General features: G+C 38.9%; 1 long non-coding RNA gene across 8 annotated transcripts in view; it reads left to right on the forward strand.

Moving 5' to 3' along the window:
- The first annotated feature begins 1,946 nt into the window (after positions 1 to 1,946).
- Positions 1,947 to 5,000, forward strand: part of LOC106879245 (uncharacterized) — a 605,185-nt gene continuing 602,131 nt past the window's right edge. The window contains exon 1 of one of the 8 annotated variants that reach the window (XR_016244547.1): positions 1,947 to 3,251. This is a non-coding gene — a long non-coding RNA (uncharacterized LOC106879245). The remainder of the gene's footprint in view (positions 3,252 to 5,000) is intronic. The other 7 variants (XR_016244550.1, XR_016244540.1, XR_016244548.1 and 4 more) reach the window with 7 other exon arrangements.

A 5,000-nucleotide genomic window follows, 5' to 3' on the forward strand; every position in this document is an offset into this window, starting at 1 on the left:
TTTTTTCTATTTTAAGTTCAAATTGTGCCGAGGTCAGCGCTCAGTTTTGTATTTTATTCTTTCACAGTCAGTAAAATAAGTACCAGTTGAGCACTGGGGTCGATGTAATCAACTTACCCACCCCTAGAACTTACTGGGCTTGTGCCAAAATTTTTAACTGTTGTTGTTGTTGTTGCTGTATTCTTATATCTTTCGTTATATACTTATTGTAAAGCGGTGAGCTGGCAGAATCGTTAGCACGCTGGGCGAAATGCTTAGCGGCATTTCGTCTGACTTTATGTTCTGAGTTCAAATTCCGCTGAGGTCGACTTTGCCTTTCATCCTTTCAGGATCAATAAATTAAGTACCAGTTGCGTACAGGAGTCGATCAAATCAACTGGCCCCCTCCCCCAAAATTTCGGGCCTTGTGCCTAGAGTAAAAAAAAAAATCGTGAGCACACCGGGTGAGATGCTTAGCGGTATTTCGTCTTTACGTTCTAAGTTCAAATTTCACCGAGGTCAACCTTGCCTTTCGTCCTTTCTGGGTCGATAAATTAATCACTGGTTGTGTTCTGGGGTCGATCTATTCGACTGCCCCCCACCTCCCCAACATTTTCAGACTTTATGCCTAGAGTAGGAAAAAATCATTAGTCCCTTCCCCCAAATTTCAGGCCTTGTGCCTATAGTAGAAAGGATTATTATTATTATTATTATTATTATTATTACTACTACTACTACTAAGGCAGCGAGCTGGCAGAATCGTTAGCACGCCGGGCGAAATGCTTAGCGTTATTTCGTCTGCCGTTAAGTTCTGCGTTCAAATTCCGCCGAGATCAACTTTGACTTTCATCCTTTCGGGGTCGATAGATAAAGTATCAGTGAAACACTGGGGTCCGTGTGAGCGACTGCCCCCACCCCAGATTTCAGGACTTGTACCTTTAGTAGAAAGCTTAAATACATGTTATTGTCGTTCCTCTCTTTTTGATCGATGTGAAGCCCAGATTAGTTTTGATTTTTGTTTTTGTCTTTCGTCTTTTGATGTAACCTTGGATGTCTTGCGCCATCGTGACCAATAGAAGAAATTATTCCCATCATCATCATCATCATCATCATCGACCTCGTTGTTGTTGTTGTTATCAACTGTGAAGTGTTTATTCTGGCACAGTTGTAAGGCGTTAGAGGTGGCGCAGGTATGCAGCAATTGTTAAACTTAAAACAGACTTCACTTCATATCATCCTATAATCGTTATTTCCATTACTACCGCTCGCCGTTGATATTGTTATTGTAACTGTTGCAATTGTTTATATAGAGAAAAAAAAGTAATGCAACGGCACCAACAGCGACAACAGCAGCAGCAGCAGCCGCATCAGTCGCAGTGTAAGTAGTAGTAGTAGTAGTAGTAGTAGTAGTAGTAGTAGTAGTAGTAGTAGTAGTAGTGATGGTGGCGGTGGTGGTGGTGGTGATGGTGGTGGTGGTGATAGTGTGGTGGTGGTGGTGGTGGTGGTAGTGTGGTGGTGGTGGTGGTGGTAGTGTGGTGGTGGTAGTAGTGTGGTGGTGGTGGTGGTGGTAGTGTGGTGGTGGTGGTGGTGGTGGTGGTGGTGGTGGTAGTGTGGTGGTGGTGGTAGTGTGGTGGTGGTGGTGGTGGTAGCATTGTGGTGGTGGTGGTAGTGTGGTGGTGGTGGTAGTGTGGTGGTGGTGGTGGTAGTGTGGTGAAGTGGTGGTGGTGGTAGTGGTAGTGGTGGTGGTGGTGAAGGTTGTGGTGTTGTTGCTGCTGTTGTTGATGGTGGTGGTGGTGGTGGTGAAGGTTGTGGTGTTGTTGCTGGTGTTGTTGATGGTGGTGGTGGTGGTGGTGATGGTGGTAGTAGTGTTGCTGTTAGTAGTAGTGGTTGTCGTTGTGGTTAGTGGTGGTAGTGGTGATTGTGGTTGGGGTGGTGTTGGTGATGGTGGCAGTAGTGTTGGTGGTGGTGGTGATGATGGTGATTGTGGGGGCTGAAGTGGTGCCGGCAGTGGCGGTGGTGATGGTGGTGATGGTAGTGGTAGTGTTGGTGATAGCAAATGAGTGTTACGAACAGCAAGCAAGCTTGTACAAACGCGGAAATATAACAGCATAGAATAGCGAAGTGTGTGAAGCGTGCGTGTAGGAGAGAAGATATAAGCTATGAGTTAGTTGGAGTGGATGGCACCATATGTAAAGTTAGTAACGTGAAGATACGCTGTACTTTGAGAGAGAAGGGGGGAAAACTCGTTTTCTTGTTTCTTATTTAATTTCTTCTTGGTATGAGAAACCGAGAGAGAGAGAAAGAGGGTGACAGGGAAAGCGTGTGATAGAGTAAGAGAAAGACAAAGTGTGTGAGAGAATGACAGAAGTGAGAGGAAGAGAGGCAATGATTTAACAGAAAGTAAATGAAAACGGATGACGGATAGGACAAATATCTATGTGTAAATCTCTCTGAATGTTTGAATGTTTCAAAAATCAAAGAGAATTTATTGTACAGAAACAAAGGAAACATGTATATATGTGTGTATACATGTATGCATCACTTTACAGAGAAATCATTGTGTAAGATATAAATTCTTGAAAAGAGCGAGTAGATGTGTTGCTTTAATTTTAATTTTTTTTTATTATTTTCTTTTCGTTCTTCTGTGAAACCAGTCAAATGCTAGCGATAACAAACAAAAAAGCGATAGATAAACAAATGACAGTGGCATATTTGAAAAGAAACGAAAGACAATAAGTACACAATAAGTATACAAATATATACAAACATACATACACTCAAACACGTACATACATACGTACATACATACGTACATGTATATATATATATATATATATATATATATATATATATATACACATACGTATGTATGTATGTATATGACAATACATGTACGTGAAGAAAACGAAAGTGAAAGTGAAAGTAAACAACAAAATGTTGAAGAGTGGGTGCCATGAAAAAAAGAATAAAAGAAAAGAGATCAACAAAGTGACGTATGGAGGAATGAAAGAAAAAGACGGAAGAACTACAGGCTGCCGCTGCTTTCACTGCTACAACTACTGCTGCTGCTGCTGCTGCTGCTATATTAATTGTTGATGCGTCTACTGCAGTGTGTGTGCGGTAGGCTGTCAGGACGCGCATGCATGCCTGTATGTATACGTGCATGCATTATTGACGAATGCCCCGACACTTGTTCATCCATCAGTGTTTTCACCTGTAAGTTTCTCCTTAACGACAGTCTCAGAGGGTAGTGCCGTTGATTCTGTTGCCGGGTTGGTCTCTCTCTTTTTTTAATATTTTTTCTTTCACCACCCCCGCACTTTCTCTCACCCATCATCTTTCCTTCTCTTTCTATTTCTCTCTTTGCTTCTTTTTCTTTTTCTTTCTCTTTCTCTCTCTTTCACTCCCTCTCTCCTTCACACACTCTCTCTCTCTCTATTCCACACACCCCATTTTGCGTGTAATTGTATCTTTACATTTTTACATTTTATCTCATTCGATCACTGTAACACACATACACACACACACACACACACACACACACATACACACATACACACACTCACACACTTACATAAACATATAAACGCTTAAACATACACTTCTTATCACCCTACCTTCATATCTCTGTCTCTGTCTCTCTCTCTCTCTTTCTCTTTCTCTCTTCCTTTTTCTCTACCGTACTTTCTCTGTACTTCATCGATGCACCCTCTTTACATTTACATTCCACACCAACTTACCGTAATTCTTATTCATTTCCAAAGAAGCTGTGCAAAATATCTTTCTTTTCTCACTTTCCTCTCTGTTATCTCACTCAACAGAAAAAAAAAAGTTATAATTCCATGTATTTATTTTTTTCCTCTTTAATCATTTATTGATGTTGTTGATTTTGTTGTCATTAGCATTATTATTTGTATTATTATTGTATCATATTTGATCTTAACGGACTTTTATCACTAACGTCAATACGTTGATATGTTGCTTTCTCTAAACTTACACACACACACAAATGACCGTGCACACTTGTATATATACAGGTATGCACACACACACACACACACACACACACACACACATATATATATATATATATATATATATATATATTCACATACGTCTACAGAAAAAAAGTCATATATAGACAAGTTACTTTTCTATCGCATTATTTTGTTTGGGCGGAGTTAGTGTTGAAAAGGTAAATAGTGAGAGAATTCTTTCAGTTTTTTTAGTTCTTTTTTAAATGTTTCTCCGACTTGTATTAGAAGAAAAAGCATATTTTAAGGAACCGTCAACTCTAACTAATTATTATTTTACTTCCGAACAAATCTACATGGTAGGGTCGAAAGAATCATTTCTTTTTTTTTTCTTCTTTTTCTCTGGACTCCTAAAAGAAGTACTCGATTAATGCTTTGATATATTTAGTTTGCAGCTCCCTATAACTTGTTCATTAATATAAATACCTTCTTCAGAATTAAGAATCTTTTTTCTAGGTCAGGAATTTTAAGGGGAACATAATACTAATATTCTTCGTGAATTCTGAGACAGGAATAAAACAGGATTTTTTTTTTTTTTTTCTGAAGTGAATTTGAAATTTGAAATTGCAGAATTCTTTTCAATTTAAAAAAAAAAAAAACCTTAGAAATCTAAGTGATGTTGAAGGGCTTAATTCAGTGGTTGTCAACCAGGGTCCATATGACCCAGTGGTGGGAGGGGGGTGGGTGTTCTTATAAAATCTTCTTTTTTTTAATTCATGAGCAATAATTTCATTATACTTGTACGATCCGCAAATTTTTTCTCATTTTTTAAATAGAATTCCTAATAATTTTTCATTATAAAACTGATCACGAGGGTCCAGTTGATTAAAATAAGAATCGAGAGGTCCGTAGGCAAAAAGTGGTTGTGGACCACTTGTTTATTTAGGGATCGAAATTATTTGGGTTTTCCGTACCAAAACTACCAAAACGATATCACAAAAAACAAATGACAATTATATTTTCGAGGGACAAGATCCCAGATGTTTG

The sequence above is a fragment of the Octopus bimaculoides genome, chromosome 1 (assembly GCF_046866305.1).
Source record: "Octopus bimaculoides isolate indiv1 chromosome 1, ASM4686630v1, whole genome shotgun sequence".
Taxonomy (NCBI): Eukaryota; Metazoa; Mollusca; class Cephalopoda; order Octopoda; family Octopodidae; genus Octopus; species Octopus bimaculoides.